The sequence below is a fragment of the Tenebrio molitor genome, chromosome 4, assembly GCF_963966145.1.
Source record: "Tenebrio molitor chromosome 4, icTenMoli1.1, whole genome shotgun sequence".
Lineage (NCBI taxonomy): Eukaryota > Metazoa > Arthropoda > Insecta > Coleoptera > Tenebrionidae > Tenebrio > Tenebrio molitor.
Window position 1 is genome coordinate 18915304 of NC_091049.1, and position 27971 is coordinate 18943274.

The 27971-nt window shown below is 36.7% G+C and overlaps 1 long non-coding RNA gene across 1 annotated transcript in view; it reads right to left on the reverse strand.

The window, feature by feature from the left end:
- LOC138128734 (uncharacterized) overlaps window positions 1–27465 on the reverse strand; it is a 136339-nt gene extending 108874 nt beyond the window's left edge. The window contains exons 1-2 of the long non-coding RNA XR_011158886.1: window positions 27301–27465; window positions 26928–27083 (exon numbers count right to left, since the gene is read on the reverse strand). This is a non-coding gene — a long non-coding RNA (uncharacterized lncRNA). The remainder of the gene's footprint in view (window positions 1–26927; window positions 27084–27300) is intronic.
- Between the last annotated feature and the right edge of the window lie 506 nt (window positions 27466–27971).

Consider the following 27971-nt stretch of genomic DNA (forward strand, 5'->3'; position numbering starts at 1 on the left):
AATCTGAAATCGTATGTCGTGTTATGAACAAAAAACACAGCTTAAAACACAGGTTAGATCTGAGCATATCAATCGAAAAAACTTACGGATTCAAATCCATGGATGACTCGATTACAAATTAATTTGATCGCTCTTTATAATCTATATTTATAAATTTTCAAAATACATTGTTAAATTTGTTCTTGTTGTTCTTGCATGATTATTATTTCCATTTCTCCGAACTGGCACCACAGGAACATTATTAACAAAGTTAAAAGCCTGTACAAAATAATGTAGTTTTGAACGTTATTGTTAGAAACAGGTACTGTAACAGGTAGAGGTTGTTTTTTTAAAAGGTACACACCATATAGTTGCGCAGTAAACCAACATTGGTTCGCTCGTGCCCCACTCTGCTAAGTCAATCAGCTGTTCGTGCATTCAGTGGCGTCCTGTTTTTCAGTTGTGGTACTTATGGTCTGTTGTGGTAGCCAAGTTTAATTCGTGTTGTGTTGAAGATTGTGGTGTAATAAACGATAAAAACTATATTTATTAATAGAAAACGTGCACTCTAGAACATTGTTCTCTGTAAGTAATCCAGTACATTATAGCTAATTGAGGTTATGTTACAATGGAGCGACGTTGTTGATTTCAGATCTATCTATCTAGTATTCTAGTATAATAATCACTATGACGACGCCTAAGAAAGTCGGTGTCCCAGGCAAGGGTACTCATAGCCAAACTAAGGAAGTTATCGCCAACGTTTTCAAATTTATGCGAGAAGAAGCCGAAAAAGGTATCACTATACCACTTGCAAACTTTAAGCAACGGCTAATAACAGCAACAGGTATATCGGACAAATTAACCGTAAAGTCGTCCAAGAGAAACGCCACGTGGATGCTACACCAGGTGTCTCATTTTCATCACCTAGAAAAAACAGAAAAAAAACAAACTTCTCCAGACACTTTTCTTTTGAATGAAGGTCCTGTGCAATGTATCCGAGAGATAATTTATTCTAGTTTCGTAATTGAAAAACGAAGACCATCCCTTAGAAGTAAGTTTATATTTATTAAAATAACATAACCTAACAACAATATTTTCTAGGTATCTATGCAAAAGTGCAGGCTTCTGAAATAAATTTTAACAGGTCGCTTTCTACTTTGTGAAAAATAATGAAAAAATGGGGTTCAAATGGAAAAAAGCTTCTGGCAACAGGCAGGTTTTACTGGAGTCCCATGATACTCGATTGAAACGCATCGAATATGTGAAAAAAATTACCCAACTTAGAAACAAACACCGAAAAATTGTCTTCACGGATGAAATTTATATTCACAGTAGTCATACACAGAATAAGGATTGGGTTGACGACAGGAATTGCTCCTTAAAAGGTCCTATTAGCAAAGGAAATAGACTTATAATTGTGCATGCCGGTGGTGAAATGGGTTTTGTCAATGATGCGCTTCTCATATTCAAGTCAGGTACTGATTCTGCTCCTTAAATTGAATAAGTACTATTTTTTGTAATATATTTATGTTTCGCAAAGTTATCGTTTGGTTATTTTTCTAATTAAGTATTTTGTTGGCAGGTAATAAATCGGGGGACTACTATGACGACATGAATGAATGCCACTAATTTTGAAAGATAGTTACGGACGAAATTAATTCCGAATCTTCCACCCAACTCCGTTCTGATTTTGGACAACGCCTCGTATCACAACATTGTGGATCACAAAGAGCCTACAAGCGCATCGAAAAAGTGTCAGATGGTCGAATTTTTGTGCAGGAAAAACATTCCACATGATGCAAGTAAAACTAAACCAGAACTATATAAGTTGGTGAAAGAGAACAAAACTAAATTTCCTGAGTACCGATTCGACAAAATATTAAAAGAATATGGCCATGAAATCTTAAGTCTAGCCCCCCATAGCCCAGAATTCAATCCCATTGAAAAAGTTTGGGGTATTGTAAAGAATTGGGTTGCCACTCACAATACCACCTTCAAGTTAAAAGATGTAGAAGAATTGACAACGAGGAAATTTAACGAAGTATCGGTAGAAACTTGGCAAAATGTTTGTAGAAACGACGTCAATGTCGAGAAAAACTTCATCGAAAAAGAACATTTATTTGACGATGCAATGGATCATTTAGAGTTTGCTGTAAATACTGGCTCATCTGACGAGGAGTGGGAATCAGAAGATGATGTGGATATGTCAGGAGTTGTCCCACTGGATTCTGATTCAGAATGATTTTTGTAAATATTGTATATGTGTATATTGTTTATAAATATTGTACATATAATTTAATATTATTCAATAGGATAAAACGTCGACTGCTCAAAAAAAATCCTAATCATTTCCTGGGTGTCCGATATAATTAGCACTGTGACGAGAAATGTAGGTACGGTGGTGATCATTTAATTTTGAATGCTAGTGTCATCGTACTGTCATACCTTCTAAAACGACCCTGATGTATTAATCTTAATTTTGATTTTTGTGTAAATTTTTAAAATGTGAATGTCAGATTTGCAGACAAAACATTGAAAAATTTTTTAAAATCAGACAGATGGAATCGAACGAGCTTTTAATTAACAAAGAATATAAAATAAATAAATAAAAATTAAAAACTTAATATTTTAAATGGGTGGCATATTGACAAATTACCTATTGACAAATTTGAGAACAATTTGATCATTCATGTGGCAATTTTAATAAAGCATAATTCAGAGTAATCTGTGACTGAAAAATAACGTCCAATGATCCCAATAGTACCTTAATTTATTTTAGACATGGTTACAAGCAGCAATATTTTGTGCTGACCACTTTGATGAAATCAAAACAGTAATTTTATATTTCATAAAATAAGATCGTTATCTCAAATAATATTAATATATTTTAGGTCGTTATGTCTTTTCCTCCTACCACAGCAGTAAGTGTTGAAAGAGCTCAATTTTTACATAAAATGTAACTTCAAAATACTTGTGGATGGTATTAAAAAATTGGAAACGTGGGTTTATCTTTAGTGGACCAAATGTCGGTAATTGAGAATATACACAAGGAACTGGCACAGCTACGCGGGAAGAGCTGCTTTAGAAAAACTGGAAACTTCTCTAGAAAAGAATCCTGGATACAGATTCATGCAAGAAGTGAAGAAAACATTTACAGGTGAGAAATTAGAAAATCCCGAAAATGCACATGATGAGATGGTCTATGTATAAGCACGCCAGATTAACTTCATGTGATGTGGAGAGATCATTTTCCTGGTAGAGGTAATTTGAATAGAGAAGAACCTGTCACGTGATCTTTGCTGCGCGTTGAAGTGGAAGGGACACCAAGTGCAGTGGCGTAGCAAATTGTTTTTTCCCAGCTGTTTGACGTTCGACACAGTTTGATTTATGTGATAATATTTATTGATACTAAAAATTGTTGAATACATTTTAAGAGTTTGCGTATCTCACTCTAACAGACATTATTAGACATAACAATACCTATTTCAGAACCTGTTAGCCGAAATTAAATGACGCCACACCTGCGCAAGTGCGCACCTGACTCGCCACCTCCCCCTACAGAAAGAAATGGACTAGTCCGCTCGAGTCCGACCAAATTTCGTCTAGTACGCATATCACATGACAGGTTCTTCTCTATTCAAATTACCTCTACAAAAATTTCCTCTCTGACAAACGGTACAATTTCCAAACTGATAATTTGGAACAATATTTCGTTAGTCAGGCGCTAAATTCAGATAGCACCCTCAGGAACCACATCAACAAATCTAATAATTGAGTTTTTATGGGTTTGTCAAAAAGCATTCAAAATGAACTGCTGCACAGTATCTATGAAACTATATCGCACTTTGATTCTAGATGAAATTAACAAAGCTCATTACATAGCTAGACAAGCACACGAGACAGATTCGGCAACACTTTCCCAGTTAGTTGTTATAGTTCAATACAAGCTGAACGGAAAAATACAAGAACGATTTCTGTCTTTTCTGCAACCAGAGAATCATACAGCTGATGGCATTAGCAAATGTTTATTTGAAAAACTTAGGAAAATTAAACTGGACGAAACGCCTGAAAATGTAATCTACCAAAGCTACGATGGCGCGTCAGTAATGAGTGGTAGAAACAACGGTGTTCAGGCAAAAATTAAAGAAATTTACAAAAATGCAAATTATATTCACTGTTAGGCGCACCAGTTAAATCTGATAGTTAAACGGGTTGCCTCGCAGAACAAACAAATGAAAGTTTTCTTTTGCAATCTAGCGATGGTTTTTCTAGTTTTTTTAAAAGATCTCCAAAGGGCACTGCTATACTGGATGAGGTTGTGAAAAATAGACTTCCCCGATCTGCACCAATCAGATGGAACTTTAATAAAACAAGATGTGTTGTGAGTGTCTTTAAATATAAAATAATATATTATGATACATGTTTATAAGGAAGCCTTTAAAGCACGCGCGACGAGTTTAAGGCCCGGTTGCATAAAGCGATGTCAAGTCGTTGTTAAAGTTAACATAAGGTCAAGCGATCTGATTGGAGGATATTTAACATTTTATTTGAATCAGCCAATCAAATGGGCGAATTTCCGACTTGACGCGTTGTTAGCTGACACGATGTTAACTAAGCTTTATACATCCGGGCCTAAGAGTAGGGGAGAGGTGCCATGAATGGGATGAAGCTTTGAATGGGACAAAACAGTTTTCTCTTCAATAGATGGTCAATACTACTTCTTGCTATAATGTATACGTAGATGATGATATACGTGTATTTAATTCTACTAAGAATCCAGCTTATTGTGCGATTTAGTTTTCACAGTGTCTGGAAGACAAGTTTAAGTGCGTCAAAAGTAACCAGTTTGAAAATAAGTAAAAGTGTGTTCAACTAAAAAGTTGAAAATTAATCTGTGTGAATTTTTTGCCAGTGTAGGCTTTGAGTTTACCTCAAATCATCTTTTAAATGCTCAAGCTGCATTTGGATGGTAAATAATTCTAATATATTTATTTCTATAACACGGTATTTGAGTAATGAATGGGACAACATTCAGTGCGTTGAATGGGAAGGTGTCCCATTCAAGACACTGCTTTACAATTACTTGCTTTTCATATTTACGAGTATATTAATTAATTTTAGATTTATAATGGTCGGCAAGGGCAAGAAAATTGTTAGAATATCTCCGGCCTCCATGGAAAAAGTCGTTAAAGATGTGATCAACAACAAAATATCTATTCGTTATGCAAGTGAAAAATATAATATATCAAAATCAGCACTGCATCAAGGAGTAAAACATGCTACTCGTAGAAGTCTTCCTGAGATGGAAAATTTCAAACATAAACCAGAAAAAGTGTTGAGCAATCATGAGAACATGCAGAAGCAGAACCTGGTATGAAGGGGATAGTATAGACATCGGCAAAAAGACCGAGAACATGCAGAAGCAGAACCTGGTATGAAGGAGATAGTATAGACATCGGCAAAAAGACCAACTGTGAAAGATCATGAAGCTACTTTGTCATTTCTTGCACTAAGGAATTTGATGCTGATTTTGCTGATTCAAAAACTGTCAACAATGATATTTGGGGCAAAATTGCAAGCCAATTAAATGAAATGGGATATTATGTGAGAACAGATAAAATGCGTGCTAGGGAGAAATATAGGCAAAAGTGGTCAAATCTGCTGATAAGATAAAAAGCACTGGTGAAGGATATGTGAAGACGCCACCCATATTTTAATGAAATAGATCTTAGGTGATAAACACAAAGTGAATCCTGTCATGGTTGTCGACTCTCTTAAAGAGAATACCAAAGCACTGTACTGTAATTTGAGGTTATAACAGCTGAGGTTTGACATTATCCCCTCTTCGTCACATTTTCGTGTTTTTGAAAAGATTACATTTTTGCGCGTACCGAAGTAATGAAGTAGGCAGTTAAAAACGCTTCAAAACCAGCAGCAAAACGCTTGAGTTGCAATAGTTGAAGGAGTTTTAGGAGTATTTTTTTTGAGTCTACACTGACGCAAAGCTGAATTTCAACAAACACGCTGAAATAATGAAACAAAATGCTATTGGTAGAGCTAAACATTTTCGCAACCTCACATATAAAAACAGAGGAATTAATAACACCACAGCAGCAAAAATATACAAAATGCTTTGTCGACCAATGCTAGAATATGGAGCGTTACACTTACTTAAAACAAAGAACCGAGTCAAACGAAGACTAGAAGTAGCAGAAACCACTTGCCTAAGAAAAAACACCAAAATAAGGCATTCAAACAATCCTCTGCACGATCCACCGAATACCTTTACGAAAAGTTGGCAATAGAACCAACCAAACACCGGACTATGACAAAATTGAAAAAGAGGTTCGCCATCAAAAAATCCAGTTTCGACAAACTGAATCCACTAACACTAAATTTCGACATAGACGGCAAAGAAGATAACATTAATTAATTCATTGCTTTGTTAAATCCACAGGCTGAAAGACCTCGGACAATGGCCATTTCGCAGGTGTAGCGACAGCCTTTTTACCGACAATCCGTTTGACCGACAGCCTTTTGACCGACAGAAATTATGATCATTTGTACAAAATATACCGGGTGTAGAATTGGTTTACGAGACATAGGATTTTACATGTAAAAATAAAGAGTTTCAATTATTGGCTCCCCTAATAATTTTATGCCAAAATAGTTAAAATGAAAGTTAGAGAGAATTAAAAATACTGTCTAATTCCACTCTTTCTAACATCTTGTGGCACTGAAAGAAAAGCAAGAAAAGAGTTAACACAAAAATACTAAAAAGTAGCACTAGCCATGAAATTTGACTTTTAAAATACTATGTATTTGTCAGATGGTTTCTCTATTATTTAATTGTCTTTTAATTTGCCCTTCAAATGAAGTCGTACAGGACTACAGGATGAATGAAAAGGTATCTTCCATTAGATGCTCAAACTTCTCTAAAATTCTTCCAATTGTTTCTGTGGCAGGAATTGATCGGTCTGGAAAACCTGAAGCAAATGTTGCTTGGAAGTTGCTTAAAAAATATCCTCCATAATAACATTTAAAGAAATAAATACAATTTCATGCTTAGTAGTACTTTTTACTGTTTTGTGTCAACTTTTTTCTTGCCTTTCTTTCAGTACCACAAGATGTTAGAAAAAAAGTAAGACTAAAATTAGACAGCAATTTTAATTCTCTCCAACTTTCATTTTAACTATTTCGCCGTAAAATTATTAGGGGAGCCAATAATTGAAACTCTTTACTTTTACATGTAAAATCCTATGTCTCGTAAGCCCATTCTACACCCGGTATAAAGAACAATACACTAGTGTAAGTAGCGGTTTGAACAGACTTTTAAAAATAAGAAAATTAAATTAGCCACAGAACAGATTAGCGTAACAGATAGACACACAAAGTGAACATAGTACTACGTTTCACATCTTAACGTCTTAACAATAAAAAAAAATGTTTCAAGCAAAACACCATTTAAATTAACGCCACTTTTATTAGACCCCTATTAATATCAACTACTAAGTCGACTCGAGGAGGTGACCAACTCGTTGTCACTGGTTTTCTTTTCACTTTGGACAAAACAACGAGACAATATTGTTCATTATTGGCACAGTGATCAGAAAAGAAAATTCAAATGCAAACTCACAGCACAAACAGCATTGATTCGTGGACAGCACTTTCTCACTGGCACATCTGGAGAACACACTCATGAAGCCAATTACATCACGTGTTCTTCTTCTCAAAGCTTGCAACAAATTGAAAAAAACAGCTAAAACAACAAATGACAAGCCTGTTATAATTTTGCACAAAACCAAATCACAGGTATCTCATAAAATTGCTGTAATTCTGCCAACTAGTAATGTATATTAATTTTTGTCAGTCAAAAGGCTGTGGGTAAACTGGCTGTCGGTCAAACGGCCAAACGGTAAAAAGGCTGTGACCGCCCTTTGGTTTGTATCATGCGTTCAAATGAAAACCTGGGCAAAGTAGGCGTTGAAAAAAGTAAACCATTTGGAACAGTGTAAAGTTTGAATTTCCCGCCATTTCAGACGAATGACATTTGTCTATGTTTAATCACGAGACCACAGATTACTCATCCAAACAGATAGTGTATTCGGACCTCGAATTGTTTCCAGTTTCAGTGCGCATGCCTCTCTTTTGGTTGGCACGAATTTAAAAACATGTTTAGTTGATTTTGTAAATACGACAAAGAAGCCGCTGAAGCTATCTGATACGGTGTTGTATTCGTTTGTTTCCACGATATTTTATTTAATAAAAATGAAGTGGAGAAATCGTTCGTATCGGAAAAGTCGCTACAAACACCTACAGCACACTGCAGAATTTTGATCGGCTGACAGTTTAGTTGATTGCTTAATAAGTTATTAACAAAAAACTAAACTGTCGGCCGATCAAAAGCCTATAGTGTGCGGCCAGTCTTAAGGAAATTATTCTAACAATCGTCCTTGCTTTAGAAGAATTATTATCACTAGTAGCAAATATGGAGACTTCCTCAAAAGCTGTTCAGTTTTTAAAGTCGATCACTTCCGCGGAATTTGTCATTATTGTTTGCACAGCCGAAGTGATTTTCAAGCATACCATCAGCCTTTGCAAATGTCTTCGATCTTATTAACAACATCTACACGGTGATTAATGAGATGCGTGCACATATGGACACATGTTTCGCACGAATTTTTAATGAATCGTCTTCTATTTTGAAAACAATAAAAGGCAAAATGAAAATTCCACGTATTGTGTCGATTCAAACTAAGAGTTGCAACATAAATGTGGATTTGCTGGAGGAGTATTTTCGAATTGCCATCGCAATCCATTTTTTAATGACTTTTTGGATCAGATTAAAACTCGATTTACTGAGCATAGACAGACGATAATCGGTTTTCAGAAACTGATCCCTAAATATTGCGTGACTTATAGATTTACAGAAATGGACATTGCTTCACTAATGGAGCAAACTCAAACATCATTGATGAGGATACCATGGAAGCAAAAATGAAACTTTAGCAAAACAAATGTGTTGTGATCCGGAAAGTGGAACTCTACCCTCAAACGCGCTCGGTGCATTAAATGAAGCAATATAGATATACATCCGAGTGTATTCGCTCTGCTAAAGGTATTAGCTACATTGCCAACATCAACAACTTCACAGGAACAATCCTTTTCAACATACAGAAGGTTGAAAACATATCTGAGAAATTCAACAAGTGAAGATAGAACGACTGGGCTAGCACTAATGAATGAGCGTACACCGGGAAATAAATATTCCCAATAAAGAGGTGTTAGATATGTTTTCCACTAGAACAAGAAAGATTGATTTTGTTATACAGGGTTAGTCACGAGTGATTTCCGATGAAAATTTCGCTATATGCAACCGAAACTACAATTTCCAATGGTTTCTAGCTTCCTCAATTTATAAAAAGTAATACTTAAATCAACGATTGCTGGCCCTTATTGTCTGTCATGTCAGTTTTCACATTTATATTAACTTTTGCACATAACCTCAATAAAGAGCAACTGTCATGATTAATTTTATTCGCTACTTGAATTGCTAATTTATTTCGAATTAAACAAAATATCAAGTTCTAGGGGTTTCTTGTATTTTGGGTTGCATAGAACAAAATTTTCATCGGAATTTTAATAAGAAAAGATGGAGAAGCCCACTATAACCGTAAAAAGTCAAAGAGAATACATTTTATTTGAGTGCTAATCTATCAATTGCAAGATTATAAATAAACAAATTAATAAAATGCCCACAAGTACGACGAGGAAACAGGATATGCAAACCAATAAGATCCCGGTTCCACAAGGCAAAAATACAAAAGCAGATTTGACAAATAAATAATAATTAAAGAACTGAATATTAGTGCAAAGTATCGAAATGACAATTTGGCGAAAACCAACAAGCACGATATTTTTCTCTTCGATTATCGTCACATTACTGTGTCCTTAATCCCATCGAATTGGTATGGAGTACACCGGGTTATAAGGAGAAACAACCCATCCCCTACTTTAAGTGCGAATGTTGTCGATTCAATTTGGAAAGAAGGAAATAACATTATGCCGGAGTTGTGGAAGAATTCTATTAACCACGTTATCGGGGTCGAGAATTTTTATGTTGCTCCAAATATTCAGCAATTAATTTTCCAAGATGACGGTGACGATAAGGACGAGAATGATTTAATCGATAGCGAATAGTGTTTTTTTGGCAGCTGGTTATTGCCAGGGGACTTTTTTCTGCTTGGAAACAACCGGTAAACTATCGATTTGATGCGCCTATGTGCAAATTTAGTTTATTTGGAATTATTCCAGATCTACATTCTGTCAACTACAAGGTTGTTGCGAATGTCAGCGACATGGGTATTGGAAATAGACGGTTAATCATGACGAAAAACATAAGGAATCACTTCATAGATCAAGGTTTTACTATCGATGGAAAGTACATCAACAAAGCTGAGATCGAAGAACTTATTGCTGCATCTTCAGATGACACGAAAATTGTGCATAAAGTGAAGGATTATCATCTGTCAATACGAGGGAGCAAACGTTAGAAAGTAAAATCGGTGGCTCAAATTTTATCCAAAACTGTCGCAAAGACTCTTGAATGGTACGGAATGCAATCTCGTTTTAAAAATACCACATGGAAAGAAACAAGTAAATTTATATCTTTAATTAACGACTGATTTGATATTTTCAACTAACTAATGCTTTTGGAACAGACCTGGAAAAACAGTTGTCAATCTTATAATTGTCCATTTACTCTAAGGTTATATTGGGGCCGTCGAATTATCCCATTGTGTAAAAGTTGATTTGTCTACAATAGAAAACATTTTGTGATTGTAAACAGCAGGTAAACCCGGCTGGTTGTTTCGTTCAGAGTGGGACTGAGGCAAATTTGTGGAAATATGAATTCCAATTGATAAATTTTCGTTTTTAGAGATTATGTTGGAAAATAAGCTATGAAGGTCTAGTCACAAGGGGGTGTTCTAATCCTATTAAGGAGACCAGTGAATTAACCAGGGTACCATATACTTCGGTTCAGAAAATAATAAAACTAAACATTCTCCCTTAAACCGGACCTTGTACATCCACCCAACAGCTTTTAAAATTTGATGTATTGCAGGGGCGCGTGGCTTCTGAAACCCACACAAAGGGGCAGCTTATTTGGAGGTAACTACTTTTACGGCCCCAATATAACCTTAGAGTAAACGGACAATTATAAATCAAACGACAGATATTATTGCTAAAATGAAAGTTGGAAAACACAAGCTACTTGTGCCTTTTCAACAGGGGATAATTAATTTTAAGCAATCGTTCGCTGTTGCACTTATATTTTTACTTGCGCGATAAGTACGAAATTATTTATTGAATTACATACCGATTAAATCAGGATGTAGTTGAAAACTTTTTTTCCTAAATTCGAGGTATGGGTGCAACTAATGATCACCCGGAAGCTCTCCAAATCAGACTCCGCTGGTATATCCTAGGAAAGCACTCTTTGTCCGTATTCACAATGAATAAGAATACTTGCATATCCGCTGATTTTTTTCGTAAAAACCATTAAACGATCGGAACTGGAACGTGAAACCCATGAAAATATTCCTATAGAAGATTATGGTTTTATTGAAGTAGATAGTGAACCAGAGAATGATGATGAAATGATGTTTCCTCAAGCTGACTTGATTTTAACGGTATTAGAAACCAATAAACTTTCGGACACTATTAGTAATGAAATGATAATGAAGGTTTGAAAATTGGTCACCAGACATTCGTAATTGGACAAATTTTAAACGCGATTTTTTGGAGTTGTTTCCAGTAAAGAAAACCTTAGGCCGTTTGCTCTATGAAGCGTTTATTTTTTCCAATACTGCTTGTAATACGTACACGTCTTTTGTACATCAAAAGTAAACTTTGTTGCGAAATTTACGAGTAGCCCTGATTTAATAGAACTCATTGTACATGGTATTCAAGAAAGTAAAGTTCAGGACGCCGTTGTAGCCAATAATTTTGAGACGATTTCGGATTTAATTGCATATTTAAACTCTGTCCGGAAATCGATACCCGCATCTATTGGGTGATTCAAAATTATTGTGGCCAAGTATGGCAACTATGTACGAAAATTCATCTGGCAACTGTGTAGGTAGGGTAGAGTTGATGTTTTTTTGACAGTTCATAGTCGCGCAATTTTGAAAACTGTCAAATCAATGTGTAATGATATCAAAAAAATCAAATGCACGCTTATGAAATGTCATACAAATGACAACTCTACCTCATCCACACAGTTGCCACATAAATTTTCATACATAGTTGCCATACTTGGCGACAATCATTTTGAATCACCCAATACATCTGTTGTCATTTCACAGAAAAATTTAAAGTTGCCACCGCAATTGTGAAGTGTATTGTTTGCAAGTTACTTTTACTGTATCAAGAGGAGGGCGTTCCAGCATAACGAAGCACAATGAATCCACCAAACACAAAAAAATGTTAGAAGCATCGGCCTCATCACAGAAGGTATCTGCGTTTTTTCCTAACGTCAAATTCCTCGAGGACGAGAAGAAAATAGCTTTTTTCTACAACCGTCAATAAAACGCCATATTTATGCATCATTATCAAGTATGTAATTTTTTAATAGATCAAAAATAGTTGTCAAAAAGTTTCCTTGGATGTCTTAATATTTTTTTATGATTAGCTTGATAAAAAAACACAGAACACGTTGAACAGCCAGGCTTGATACTCTGCACTCTGCCAAAATTTGTATTTGTATTGTCAGCAGACAAAGCAATAATTTTGTCATTTAATGCATACTTGTCAATATGTAATTTGCTGTATGTGATTCGACAAAATGTCTGAAGTTTCACCGCATATATCGTCTAAATCTAAATTTTTTATATTAACGCCACTATCGAAATTGAAATATCAGACAAGAACAGGATACAATTTAGTAGCTTTGTAATTGGAGGCATCACTTAGCAAAGTAACATACTTTGCATCTGCTAAATTTTTTTTGTAAACGTTCTTGGGCAAAGTGAAAAAAAGAATGTTTTATTATTGCTTCGCATTTTGTTCTTGCACAACGAAATTTCTTTTCATACAAATTTTGCAGTAACGTAGATATACAATCCATACTTCGGAAACTGTGATTGTGGAACAGCGTGTGACAGGCGAATATTCCCTCTGATATAATTATTTTTGTATTAAGTGCGCAAAATGATTGTTTTTTGTTGGCGACCTGACGGTCTCGACCAAAAACTCATTCGAATGCGCCAACAAAACAATCATCTTGCGCACGAAATGCAAACACTATTTTCTCTACAACGACTTTTTATACTTTTGCTAATAAAATTGACATTTACTACAAAACCATCAGACATTCAAGTTGCCCGCTTGCGCTGGTTACTTTGTCACGAATTTTTGTAAAATTTTCATTGGGTGTTTTAATTTTTTTTTTTCACCGTAAAAACAGTAAAAAAAGAACTAACGTGCTAACGTGCTACCCGATCTTTTATTGTTAATAATAATTAATAACATACCATTACGTACAATTGACCACTTAGAAGATGTGCTAAAAAACGCCTTAAAGGACTCAAAAATAGCACAAAAAATTCAACTGAAGAGGACTAAAGCAACGGGTATTATAAAAAAATATTATTGCTGACACAGAAAAAAAATATTTGGCTTTTTATTAGACGAATCTACTGATATTTCAACAGAAAAAACAATGGCGATTGTGAATCGGTTCTTTGATGAAGAGGTAGGGCAAATTTGCAGCAAATTTTGGGAGCTTATACAAGTAGTCACGCCTGATTCACCTGAAGCAAATTCAGAAAACAACAAGATAAAACATGTGTCCTTTTATTTGATGAAATGGACATTAAAGAACAATTTCATTATAACATTGGATGCGATTGGATAATAGGATATGAAGACTATGGAAGGGAGGAATTTTTTGTAAAGTCTCCCAATAAGGCACTTGTCTGTGTCAAGAGATTTCAAGGAACAGGAAGCAGCCTGTGGCATATTACTTTTGTAATAATATTTGCCATGCAGACAATTTAATACAACTATTCATGTAGGTGGACTAGATGTTGTTCCCACAATTTATGACATGGGAACCAATAATGTGAAGGCATTAAAGGACATGAATAGTTCTCTTGAACGTCCTTTTTTTCTATTATAATGGATGAAACAGCTGACTGTAGAGTCAAAAAGCAGTGTGCATACACCATAATTTATATCTGCAATCTAAGAAACAAAATAATAACTAGATTTTTTGATATGGTTGAAATATGGTCAGACACTGCTAATGCATTACATAATAATTGTCTTAAGGATGTTATAATGAAAAACAAAATCCCATTTTCAAATACAGTAGGTTTCTCTTCAGACACTACTAATTACATGTTTGGTGAACATCATTCTGCGATTTCACTTTTAAAGACAGAATTTCCTAATAACTGTTAAATGCTCTGGTCACATGATTCATTCATGCGCATCCAAAGCTTGCCTCAAGGTTCCACGTACTATGGAAGATCTGCTGAGAAATATCGCTGCTCATTTTAGTCGAAGTAGCTTTCGCCAAGAAAAATTAAGAGTGTTCCAAAATTACTTTAAAAACGAAATTCACAAGATATTAACGCCGTTGACCGTGCGTTGGTTATCCTTGAAAGCATGCGTTGACAGGATCTTGGAACAATATGATCCTCTAAAGGAATATTTACGACAGAATGTTTTTGATGATCCTTCCAAAACAACCGAAGATATGCTGGCAGCAATGAAAAATAAATTTATTAAAGTCTATTTAGAATTCATGACATAAATATTAGGAATTCTAACAGATTTTAATAAATTGTTCTAAACTGAAGCTCCACTTTTATCAAGCCTGAGGTGGAGAAACTGCTTAAGACTGTATGTTCAATTATTTAGACATTACTTATGTTGGAAAAGAGAATGTGTTTAAATTAAATCACGAACATCCAGAGCATATTATTGAAGATAAAAAAGTTCATTTAGGAGTTTCTGGTTCACGAAGTTTGGAAAACTTGAAAGAGAATGCGACCTCTGCCGAAATTGTCCATTTCTATTCCAAGTGTATTAGTTTTTATATAGAACTAGTAACTCAAATTAAAAAAAAAATAGATTTCAGTGATCCCATATATGATATAAAAGCAGTGGTGGATCCTCAAGAGGTGCAATCATTTAATATCAAATCTCATTCACATGTACTTAATAGATTCCCTACTTTAAAAGATGTTGTAAATGTCCAGGATGTTGATAACGCAACTCGCACTTTTAGATGACAACATGTTGGATACAGACGCAGGCGTATACCTAAAAAAAATTTGAATTAAAAAATCACGCAGGTATGCCATTTTTTCCAAATTTAAAGTTCTTTTTTTCTCTTATGGCTTTACCTCGGTAAAACGTGTTTTTAGTGATTTGAACAACATAAAAACCGATATACCGAATAACTTGAGTCAAGATAATTTGTCTGTCATAATCTCAACCAAGCAAAGCATCAATGAAACAGGAAGAATTTTGACTTTTAATCCCAGCAAAGCAATGTTATGTGCCAAAATATGGTAAAGTTCGTAATTTTTGTTTTGTTTTAAAAATATGTTATAGTCTACAAAAACTTCCTTGTAAAGTAGCTATCTATTTGTTTAACAAATATAATTTTTGATAATTTCCTGTTTGTGATGCAAGAAAGTGACAATGATTTCGAGGACTCAGATAGTGAACATGACGTCCCTCTTTCAGTACGATTTTCTCGCAACAGAAGCCTAAGGATTCCGCGCGCTAATACGCCGAAAAAAACAGAGCCAAAATGGACAGATCAGAACGTAAATATCAATATGAACGCTACCACGAGCAGTTTGAACGTCAAGCTATACTCAAAAGCGAGTTAGATGGGCTAAATCCTGTTGAGGTTTTTGAGAAAATTTTTGATGGCGATGTTGTAAGTCTAATTGTGGAACAATCGAATCTGTACTCGACACAGAAAAACGATCATAGTTTTTTTAAGTGCAAGCCCGTCCGATTCGGGTATAAAGATTGGATGTTGTGCAGCGCCTCCGGGTACTGCTACTCATTTGACACGTACTGCGGAGCAAAAAATAAAAGTAACAACCCTGGGGAATTGAGATCTATGCCTTTGGGGTCTAAGATCGTTCTGGAACTTCTAGATGCTCTCGCAGTGCCTTCAGATCATGAGGTTTTCTTTGTAACTTTTTCACCAGTTATGAATTATTGTCCCTTTTGCGAGAGAAGAACATACGTTGCACAGGAACTGTAAGGGAAAACCGTACAAGACGATGCCCCCTCACTGAACCGAAAGCTTTAAAAAAAAAGAACGTGGTTCTTACGAAATAAAGTACTACTAAGTAAGATACAGCGTCAAAGGTTTTTCGTCAGTCACCCTGTACATTGAATTTATGTGAAAATGCACCAGTAACTCCAGAAAATAATTGTGAGTCTGGTACGCATAAAATTCAAAATTTCGTATCAACTAAAGAACACAAAATGGTCAACAACCGTCTTCAAGCATCAATTTATTTTCAAAATTGTAGTAACCTTAACATTAACTTTAATTTAAAAAATTAATACTAACTCTGCGTTTTTTGTGGTCGTCGGAAAAATATCGTGTACAACACATGTTGAAAATTCAATTTCACACTCGTTTGCTTAAGCCACTCGCCGTGTGAAATCTTTCATTTTCAACACTTGTTATAAAATATACTATTATTTCTACTGCAATATTTTACTGCGATAACGAATTAGCGCATCACACAGATTTGAAAAAGCATTCCACCAGAAATAAACATTTGTTGCATATAAATTTAACTAGTGAGCAAAGAGAAATAGATTTGACACAGGCTGCTTATGTATTGCGACTTATACATCTATTCGGAGTGTGGATCATCTAACTGAAGTTATATCACAAACAAACAAAACAGATTATAAAGTTACACCGTACAAAACATACAGGCTTAATAAAGAATGTTATAACTCCTTGTTTGTTAGAAGACCTAGTGAATGATCTTCAAGATGTGCCTTACGCATTTATTATTATATGTAGATGAATCTACAGACAAGTCAAATGTGAAATATCTGTGTATAGGTATGTGTAAAATATCATAGCAAGATAGAAAGATGTATCAAAACCAACTTCTTAGGTATGGAGTAGACTCCCGATTATCCGAATCCCGATTTACTAAAACGTCGCGTTATCCGAAACGAACGGAAATTTTAGATCCGCCGTTTTAACCGAAACAAATCTAGATGAAACTCCGCATTATCCGAAATGCACTCCTTAGAATTAATAAAAATCTCGTTTTTACGAGAATTAACTCCCGAATCTCATTTCACATAATGAAGCGTAAACGTGTTGTTATTAGTGTTCAGGAAAAATTAACTGCCATTAAACGTCTTAATAAAGGAGTGTCACTGCGAAGTGTTGCCAAAAATTATTGCGTCGGTATAAGCACTGTTTCCGAATGGAGAAAATATCGAAAAAAAAAATTGAACAATGGTGTAGTGCAGCATTTCTCAAAGTGTGCTCCGCGGAGCCCCAGGGCTCCGCGAAAGATGCGCAGGGGCTCCGCAGCCGCCGCTTAGTACCCATGGCATCCCAAAGCCCTAAAATTTATCCTCTCAAGAGTACGAAAAACTAAGAGACTTGATTTCTGATTCTTCACTGTAGCAGAATTTTAGTGCAGCCTAAAACAAAAGTATACAGGGCTGTCAAAGAAAGCTGTTTCCATCTTTTTACCATTCATAAGTACATATCTTTGTAAAACTGGATTTTCTTCATATGTTTCCACCAAAACCAAGTACCGTAACAGCTCTCTTCAGTAAAGCCAAATATCAAAGAAATTTGTGCAAATAAAATACAGGGTGATCAACAATGACTGAGTCTGTTGGTAATGAAATAATTGAAAAGTACTGTTACGATTTAAATTTCGCGGTAAATCGTAAATGCGAGAAGGTTCGAGAACGTTCCAGAACGGGCTCTCGAATCCCGACTTCCTGTACCCGCCGTGACAAATTTACGAGAGGAGGGGAAGATATAAAGGTGGAACAGACGCCATGTTAGAGGGGCTCTCGACTAGTTCTGGTCAGAGGGTTACGACCGATCCGGGTGTGAGTGTTGTGTTCAAAGGGGGAGATTAGGGGGTGTTTTCAGTGTGCAACAGGTGCTGGCGAACCCGTGGAGGAGGACCGAAGCGGCTGGGAAACCGTCCAAGAGGAATTCCAACCGTACGTCGCGGCGGATAAAGGCTTCCTTCACGAGGGTCATCGACCCTACGCGTCAGCGGATCATTTTCGCCACCCTGTTGGGCCGGCGTCATCCCCAAGGATCCCACCAGAGAACAGGACCTCACACCGGACTGTCCCTGGCCGGGGAACCCGAGTCCAGGAGCAAATCTTATCTGGCAAGGTCCTTCAGCGTCTTTCTTTTTGCAGTCCGCCATCTTGGCTCTTTTCTTTTACGTAGTTTCACGTTATCAGACCTGAAGTGACCTCGCCAGAAACGACGCGCTCGCTGGCTCTCGGAAGTTTTTTATTATCTTCATCACTTTTCATTATCATTTTTTTTTACACCGGGGCTAACTCTGCCTAATTTACGCCTTTTCCTAGGAAGGGTCGAGGGGAGGAAGGACCCCGAGGACTTTCCGAGGATACGGACGGCGTGATAGACCAGCGGCGGAAGAAGGACTCGGAGGACCTTCCTCCAGCTCGCTCCTCCAGGGACTCTTTTTGGATTTCAAGCCCCAGGCCCGGTGTAAGGGCAGTTTTCGTTTAGTTTTCATTGAATTGTCAAGTTGAGATATAGCCTGGTAGTACCGGCACTGTTTGTAAATTTTTTCTAGTGTTTAAGCGCCTTCAACGTGTCATTTTGAGAACGTTTCAGTTCACTTCTAACCTCACCTTTTGTATTGTTAACCTTGGTTAGTTTTATTTTGTCTTAAAGGTCAATACTTTAACTAGTTTTTTTTTCGGAATAACGTTTGAGTATATCCTAGTATCACTTTACATAGACGACAGTGTTTCGCCCGCAGCGGCATCTAAGTTGGATTTAATTAGTTACTTTGTCAAACTGTAAAGCTAGGAAACGAAGATTATACACCATTATTATTACATCTGTGTTTCTGTCCAACACCTGGTATAACACCGTGTTTGCGAAGCATCATTTCTACTTTCGACAGTCTTGCTCTCGAGACGTAAGTGTGTTTACGTGCCGGCCCTGGAAACAATCAGTCTCGAGATCGTTATTTAATTTATTAATTTCCCCCGGTGAAGTTGGGAGATTTAAGTTTTCTCTTGTTGTTGTGGTGGTACGGGAAAACAATAACGTAACATGGGGGCTCAACCGGGATTATTTATTTGACTGATTGGCTCCGGTCTTGGTATTTTCACGCCTCGAGAGTACAGAGGTCACGGTGTTGCCAGGAGTTGGTAGGAATTTTTGTAAGATTCCATATTAAAGTATTGCTTTGTTGACAAAAATTCGAAAACCTGAGAAGAGGAGATCGAGCCAGTCGACTTTCGGAACGAGAATCCAGCCAGGTCTGGGAGATATCCGTAGTACGGGATCAGCGACTCCAGGACCGAGTATCAGGGGCCAGACTTAGAGGCTGCTGAGGACTACACCATCGCTTCGAGAGCAGAGTGGGTGAGTCGAGAGCTTTTGATTTGGGATCTGGTTCCACATATTTGAGCGGTCAGATTGTCGAATTCACCGTACAACATGGATATAACGATAACGCCTGATTGCCTCTCTCGCGAAGAATTGTCGTACGAATTGGTGGTAAGGGGTGTTAAGGTCACCGACACCGACTCGGCTGAATCCCTAGCATTAAACTTAAAGGGTTTTTTCTCGATGGAGCGTGACGGAGTTTGGTTCGAGATAGACGCTGCTTTGAATCCGGATTCAGAGTTGGAACGATGCTCGTTAATCTTGGAGGGAGTACGAGAGTTACTCACTCGCGTATTAGACGAACCTAACCTCCGCGTTATTGCGTCGAAGCTAGCTCACCTGAGAAAGCGATTAAGTAGAGTCACGGTCGAGCCGGGTGCGCAAGCGGAGCAAAAAGAGAAGTTAAGCGTGGGCACGGAGAAGACGGTGAAGAGCTTTATACCTCGCGCCAAGTACTTAACAGGAACCCAACATACGTCCTTATTGCTACGCCCCGGAAATTTTCTTCCGGCCACGTCCACACCGCAACCAGGACCCGTTGATGACCCCTTATCATTTAGAAGTTACCGGAACGCCGCGCAGGAAATAGGGAGTTGGGGCATTACCTTCCGAGGAGACCGAAAGGATGATCTTGCCGTGTTTGATTTTATTGTCCGGATAAAAGAGAAGTGCGACTCGCTCGACCTGCCGCATGACGCCCTGCGTCGGCACGCGAAATTGCTATTCAAGGGCGAAGCTCTGATTTGGTTCAGAATGATCGAGAGTAGCGTGTCGAGTTGGACGGACATTTGCGACCGGTTGAAAGAGGAATTCCTACCGATAGGATATTACGACACAGCACGGGACAAACTTTTGAATTATCATCAGACCGCGGGTCAAACTATCGGGATGTTCCTAGCAAAATTCGATCAGCTAGAAGGATATTTGCCTAGACCGTTACCCTTCGACGAGAAGATGGCCGCGATCAGACGGAACATTTTGCCTTATTACCAAGATCGCCTGTGGGATAAAGAGATCGTTTCGCCGGACGAGTTGTACCGTCTTTGTCGCAGGTTGGATGCCACTCGTTTCAATATAGATCAGCACGCTGCAACACAGCGAAACACAAAGACCACTACCAACCGCGCGGAAAAGGCGACACCGACGCGCGACGACGCTTCATCTCGTCCACGGGACGTTTTCTGCCCTCGGTGCAAGAGCACTGGTCACGACGTACGGTATTGTCCTTCTAGGCCAGAAATAAAATGTTTCGACTGCGGTAAACCCGGCTATAAAAATTATGATTGTCCGACCTGCAAGTCACAACCGGGAAAACAATAACGTAACAGTACCTACTGGTGTTTTTTCACTCTTAATTGGCACTGTCCGGATTTTTTAACTTGAGACGACATTAAAATTTTTTTTGTTATGTCAGTTCTGTTTATGCTATTATATAAGCGTTAAAGGTAGTTGTGTAGAAAAATGAATTTATTTGGTTCTCCTATGTGTTTTCTTTCATGGCTAGGTAGATTACATAGAAAATTGCCCTCGTACCTATGTACCCTCTAATTTTTAAAGTCATCAAGTATTTAATATAATTTGTAATGCCACTTTAGCAATTAAAAAAAAACACCGGCACTTAGTACAAGTATGTTCTCCCCAGGGAGACTTGCGAAATCAAGAAGTGAAAAAAGGAAATTGGACGATGAAATGATGATGTCATCGAAGCAGCCATCAGCTTCTTGCGAAGTATTCGGGATACGTTGACCGACAACTCCAACTCACCAAAGCAAAGTGCACAAGTACACAGACACAGAGTGAGATATTTGGCGAATTTGTGGCGAAACAGTTGTCATTTATTGAGCAGTGTGATGAGGAAGGGTTTTTAGATGTCCAACATGAAGTCTCTCAAGTGTTATACAGTGTAGAAACTTTAACTGGAATAAAATTCATAACTTGGACATAGGTAATTTTTGTAAAAAGTCCCGAAACAGGTCGATTTTTGCTTTTCCTTGCCCACATTTTGGCGTATATGGTTTTTGCCTATCTGTTTCCGAAAGTTCGCAATCACCCCTAACTTTTTTTTTCAAATGGAAGGGTATGCCATGTGACACCTCGTTTAAAAGGTTACTTAGCAAGAAATACAACGCACCATTTGTTTCCTGAATATTTTCAAAGCCTACGTGCTAAAAAATAAAAACCCATTTTGTAAGTTGAAGACTATTTAGCTCATTTCATGCTTAAAACCGAACAGTATTGAAAACCCCAAGCAACGTATGAGTTTATCTATCCAACTGTTACCCACGATGTCAACCAAGCCAGAGTGTTAAATTTAGTTGAAAATAATCCCCACATTGGTAGCAGAGAGATTAGCTCTCAAACTGGGATCAGCAAAATTAGTGTGCTTCGAATTTAAAAAAGAAACACGAATATCACCCGTACCACCTGGAACTTCACCAAGAGTTGCATGGCGAAGATTTTGCAAATCGAGTGGCTTTTTGCGAATGGGCAGAGGAAAAAATCCAGAATGATAAAAATTTTTTGAAAGAGTTGTGTACACCGACGAATGTTGTGTGAAAAACAATGGTGTGGTGAATAAACACAATTTACACTATTGGGCAATACAAAATCCGCATTGGATGAAACAACATGGTAAATATAAACCATATCGGTATTTCTGTTTTTTTCTAAATTAAATAATTGTTCAAAACTGATTCCTTGTGTTTTTCCGTTGACTCACAATGTACACTATAGTGTACACTTTATGGTTCAAAAATGAGGAAAGATATCGAAATGCGTCTTCCACCAAAATTTTTTAAATTAATTATTCAAAAGCCCGATACACCAAAAATCAGATTTTTACTTGAAAAAACAAGAAGTCGTGAGTGAAAGGGACAACTGAAGTTATATCACAAACCAACAAAGTTGATTTGAAGTTACACCGGACAAAATGTGCAGGCTTAATAAAGAATGCTATAGCTCCTTTGTTAGAAGACCAAGTGAAAGATCTTCAAGATGTGCCCTACTCATTTATTATAGATGAATCTACAGACAATTCAACTGTGAAATATCTGTATATATGTGTAAAATATCACAGCAAGATAGAAAGATGTATCAAAACTAAGTTCTTATGTACCTATACTAAGCCTGGAAAATGCAATTGCAGATACTTTATACGAGTCTATAACCGGATTTTGTGTCAACAATAAAATAAATCTGAATATGATTGGTTTAGGCACAGGCGGAGTTAACAATTTGTGTGGCAAACATCATTCACTATTCACATTTTTGGAAAAAAAAACAATGATTGACTACAATTGCTTAGATATGTATGCCATTCATTAAATTAATAATGCTAGTTTCAAGGCAGCAGAGGAGCTCCCTGCTAACATAGACTTTCTCTGCCGCGAAATTTTTAGTTAGTTTCAGCACAGTTCAAACACGAAAACTGATTATAGAAAGACATGGGATTTGATTAATATAAATGAAAACCAGTCTTTTCATCAGTTTGTACAACTGGTCCCAAAAGCATAGTTGTCAAGGTACGTTTTAAAACATGTAGCGTCCGTCATTATACTAATTGATTTTATTGCACATACAATGTCATAAGAGTTATTCAGAAACATTGGTTGGAGCTGAAAACACATTTTTCCAACATAGTTAACACTAAAAAAAAATGTAAATGAAATGTTGAACGATGATTCAAATTATTATTAATGTTTGCTGATTTTAAAACCTTTATTGTTTGAAATTAATAATTTGAACATACCTAACACTTCAAATAAATAATGTCAATATTGGTCATGCATATAACGATTTATGTTGCACTATATTTGTTGTTCAATACCGTCTATTTTTTTTGTTGTTCTGTACCTCTCTTTCTCTCTGCACCTCAGGGGCTTAGCATCCCCACCCACTTGTATACAGTTTTTTTTAAGACTGGCCATAGGGTTTTGCATGCTAATTTTATAACCCCCTGTTAACTTTTGTTCTGATGAAAATATTCAAACCATTTTTGGAACAAAGTTGCAAGATTTTTCAAACCATCGGATAGATTACAATTCAATCTCCCAAACTGTCGAAAAAGTTGTGAAAAAAATATTTTTTAGGGATATTGAATTGTAATCTATCCGATAGTTTAAAAAATCTTCCAACTTTATTCCAAAAATGGTTTGAATATTTTCATCGGAACAAAAGTTAACAGGGGGTTGAAAAATTAGCATGTAAAACCCTATGGCCAGTCTTAAAAAAACTCACTGTATAAGGGTGGGCGTCCCCGGAGTGTCAAAACTTCACCACCCTGCTGAAAAGGCCATAAGCCTCAGCGGCAGTAATAACATAAATTGTAAAAATTGTAAATACTATAACCATAAAAATTACCAAACGAAACTGAATAAATGTATTTGGAACGGAGTGTCAGAGTTCGTCAGTGTTGCTGTACTTAGTAAGGTCTAAGTAAATATCGAAAATCACACGAATTTGTTTTATTCACATCACATTTCACATTGAACTAAGTCGTTTGGAAACGCCAGCGACTTTGTATCGCCGAGACGATACATAAAAGTGGTCCTTCGAGCAGGATACATCGGTGTCCAACAAAAAGTGCGTGAAATCAGTGAGCGTGAGTGAGCAAATTCCCACATCAACACCCAACTTCACGAGGCAACAGCCCCAGGTTCTGCAACGGCAGAAGAATCAACAGCACGAGTCCGCAATCAGCATCGAGGCAACAGGCAACAGCCCCACGTTCTGCAACGGCTGAAGAATCAACGACAGTACGAGACCGCAAACATCATCGAGGCAACAGCCCCACGAATCAGCAACAACGTCACGCGTCCGCAGAGATCCCGGTCCAGCAGCCCCAGCAGCAGAGCTTAAAAGGTTAGTGCATCACTGTACTTCCTATCGAACCCATCCATCTTTTCCCACTCGATCGGGGTGAGCATCGAATTTAGTAGTTCAGGCAAATATTTGATTCTTACCATCATGCCAGAAATTACGGATCTCAAATCTTTAATAAGTAAGTGTGGCATTATTAAAGGTCGAGTCACGAGGTTTAAATCATTTTTAGACGTGCCGGAAAATAGAGTCAAATTATTGGAAATACAGAGACGCATTCAGGAATTACAGTCATATTTTCGCGAATTTGAATCGATTCATTTACAAATTCAGGCCCTGGATGCGAATCAAGCAAAGGAGGAAGAATTGTTAAAATTTGAGGACACATTTTTTGATACAATCTCCTCAGCCGACGCGATTGTAAAATCAATTGAAAATACATCAGGTACACAACAGCCGACTGATGGCTCATCCGGTTCGGGTAAATATCCCACGAACGGGCGCGAAAACCCAGCAGTTAAACTTCCAAATATTCATTTGCCCACGTTCAGCGGTGTTTTCACCGAGTGGATCACATTTCGGGATAGTTACAATGCACTAATCAATGATAACAGAGACTTGAGCGACATTCAGAAATTTCATTACTTACCTTAAAAGTGACGCGCTTTCAACAATAGAACATTTAACCTTATCCAATGATAACTATCAGGCAGCATGGGAGTTAATCCAAAGCAGGTATGAGAATAATCGGTTACTCGTTCAACATCATGTTAGAGCCCTATTTTCACTACCAACCGCGACGCCAAAAGATCCCAAAATCTTACGACAGATCTTACAAACGAATTTGTTTTATTCACATCAAATTTCACATTAAACTAAGTCGTTTGGAAACGCCAGCGACTTTGTATCGCCGAGACGATACATTAGCTATTGCTAAAAAAATTATGAGAACGAATTTTCTTTCGGATAATAAAATAGATATTGTATTGGATAACATTGATAACGAACTGGCAGATATAAGCCCTGATAAATGTGACTATGCAGTGGATTATTTCACCAATTTATGCAGTTGTGGAGTTAGCTATGACTAGAGTGGTATATAAGAGAAACTAGGCTCGATCCTGGTTCCTAGGGGAGTGTTTGAGAGTTAGATTTGAGTTGGCAGCCTGGTTTTCACAAAATTTGTGAAGTTAATGCAAGCAAATCTAAATAGTTAACATAATATTTATATTTTATTTTCACTTCAGAAACAGAAACTACCAATTAATAAAATAAAAGTGCAGCCAATTGTCTGAATTATCAATCGAAAAACGCCCCTAGGAACCAGGATGGAGCCAACTCTCTTTAATATACTAATTTTAGCCATGACAAGAAAAATATGATTGAAGGTATTTAAAATCTTTATTAAATGAATTGTGCAAAAGGTTACCTGATAGTTTAAAATTATTTCAAGCATTACAACTTTTAAGTCCCAATATTGGCTTGAATAAAACCAGACCAAAACTAAAAGATCTTCCCTTCACTGATATGTTTCTTGATTCTAATTATCTCGCAAAATGTGAACTTCAGTGGGAGAAATTATCAACAGCGGAGTGGTCACAATTTTATGATGATTCAAGACTTGAAAATAGTTATTCTTTTTGGCCTAACGTGTTACAATTTAAATAAGCTGGAGGTAATTACGTCTTCGCAGAATTGGCTACATATGTTTCAACTTGCTTATCACTACCTTCAAGCAATGCTGTTAAACCTAAATGTAGAAACCGAATGCAAACTCAAATGCTGGAAGCAATTTTAAGATTAAGATTGAACTTTTATTCTAAACATTTATAACGCAAAAATTTTTCTCTCATTGAAGGAATGTTTAAAAAATTTAACTCTTAAGACGTTTACGACGCTCACCCCAAAGATCAAGAAATTAAATAATTTTCTCAATTCTACTGCCAAATTAAACAGTCCTTCTTGATCACTCGGTAGTATTATATAGTTTTTATGTAAGAATTTTATCCTAATTTTTCCATAAACTTGTTTACTTTGACTGTAATATTTTCAATGAATAACTAATTTATTCTAGCTCATGCATTTTTCGTGACAAAGGTCTGAATTGATCCTAATATCGTAAATTTTTGGATTTTGGACGATATTTGTTCAGTTCTAGTCCGACATCCAACGTCAGACATCTGGCAACCCTGGTATGAAACCACATTTTGCTGTATTTAACATTGTTCCAGTCATATTTAAAACTTATACCTTTCATAGTTTCTTACAAACAATGCAACTGGCATGTCAAATAATTCATGTGTTGTCAACGTGCTCCAAGATTTACCCCAACAATGATCTGCGATAATAATTAGATACATATCCACTTACTGGACATAAGTATTTGTCACATTCCGAGAAAACCACTATCAAGCGCTTAAAAACTTACCTTTAGTGGTGAGTTACTAATTGTTTCAAGTCTTCTTGAGTGACTTCCGAAGCTGGGACCTCGTTTTTTACAATGTTGTGGTATCAAAATATCAAGGCCTGAATGACAACTCATCTCACAAAAACCACTCACAACGGTTGATCGGCACAGTTCATTCTGTAAAATACAACAGCATAACTAATATGTTCAGCAGAAACTTCGATTTTGTAAAAAGTTAATATAACCTAAAAATGACGCTACTCGTTCATTCTCAATCAGAAACACTTAGCCGAACCCAAACAAACTAGTACATTTACGCGGCTATTGCCGTTATAATAAAAATGTGATGAATAATGAATGAACATAATAAACAAATATGGAAATAAAAACTTACATTTTCGTTTGTCGCGCTCATAGCTCATACCGTTTGAACACCAACACCAACAAAACGACAAACACGTGTTGGCACTGTTGGCGTTCGTCAATCGCTAAAGTCCCTAGATAGAATTATTCTCTCTTCTCCAGTAACTTTAAACTTTAACCAATGGAAAATAATGAGTGCTTACTCACTTGATTCAAGAAAGAATCAATCTATTGGAAGGAAATTGTATAATCAACAATGTTGCTTGATGTTTGGTGTATAACTGGTCGCCTATCCGGACAAACAATTTACAATGAGCAGATAAAGTCCATTCAAAAATCAAAAAACCACCACCTGTTGCTTTATGTTGGTAAAATTTAAAAAACCCTAGGCAGTTATTTTTTCATACTATATTGGTAACTAGAATTATTACATTTATTTGATTCAATATAAAATTCAATTGCTTTTTATGTTAAATTATAATAAATAATTAGTTATTGCTTTCAATTTCGTTCAAATTATTTTATTATTGGTTAGCGTTTATTTATTAATTCTAAAAATTTGTTACACAGTCTAGGACTGGTTTACAAATCTATGAGGGGCATGATGACCAACTCAATAGACCGGGACCAATGGCTTAAGGGCGCGTACAGACTACGCGAACCGAACATGTAATGTAATGCTCGTCGCAAAATTGGTGCCAC